Source organism: Cherax quadricarinatus, chromosome 29 (assembly GCF_038502225.1).
Source record: "Cherax quadricarinatus isolate ZL_2023a chromosome 29, ASM3850222v1, whole genome shotgun sequence".
Lineage (NCBI taxonomy): Eukaryota > Metazoa > Arthropoda > Malacostraca > Decapoda > Parastacidae > Cherax > Cherax quadricarinatus.
The window spans coordinates 34,471,754-34,472,752 of record NC_091320.1 but is presented as its reverse complement, the minus strand read 5'-3'; positions in this window follow the sequence as shown (position 1 = coordinate 34,472,752).

Genomic DNA, 999 nt, shown 5'->3' with positions numbered 1-999 from the left:
AACATTGACCATCGAGGAACTAAACACGGAACAACACCCAACTTTTTTTTTTATTATTTTTATTGTTATCTCCTTTCTCTCCGCCAATTATTACACACAATGTCTTCTCCTCTACTTATTTGGTACACACAAAGAGCCGTAACAAGATTCCAATGCGTTTTAAGCAACGTTAATCATGCATTAACCTCATAAGATATAATCACCCCGATGGAAATAAGTCGCTGACTTTTTTTGGGTGTTATTATAGGTAATTTACGCTATGTATGATAATTGTATTTATGTGTACATGTGCCTAAATAAACTTATATGTCTCGGACCTTAATGGAAATATCACTTTGACTTTTTTTTGAGTTATGCTAGATAATATACACGTTACTATATAGCACAATCATCCCAAAATTATGTAAAAAATTGTACCTAGGTATACTTATTTAGTCCAAGAGGTGTACCTCTCTCAACTTATATACCCTGAGGATTTTCTTTCATCCCTATTTTAGGTATTATTGTATCCCTGAAAGATGGTGAAAATCCTATACACTGCCTTAATTATCCTGGTGGATTTGATAGGTTATAAGTGTAAGTATATTCAGGTATACACAAATACACTTACATAGATTATCATACATAGCAGCATATGTGTAGAGAACCTAGGATAACCCAAAAAAAAGTCAAAGTGATTTATTTCCATTGGGGTAAGTAGGTAAACTTATTAAGACACAGGTACACATAAATACAAGTAACCAACCAGCCACGTCAGTCCACCTATTTCATATATATCTCACAATCCAGCCCGTTATTTACCTCATGATTTAATAAAATACATAATGAGAATGTACTATGTATAACCAAGATTCCCCAGATGAAAAGCAGGGGCGCCACGAATACATTGAGAGACAACACAATAAGTGTCCGGGGCCCCCGACTGTTCAATTGCCTCCCAGCATATATAAGGGGGATTACCAATAGGCCCCTGGCTGTCTTCAAGAAGGCACTGGTTAG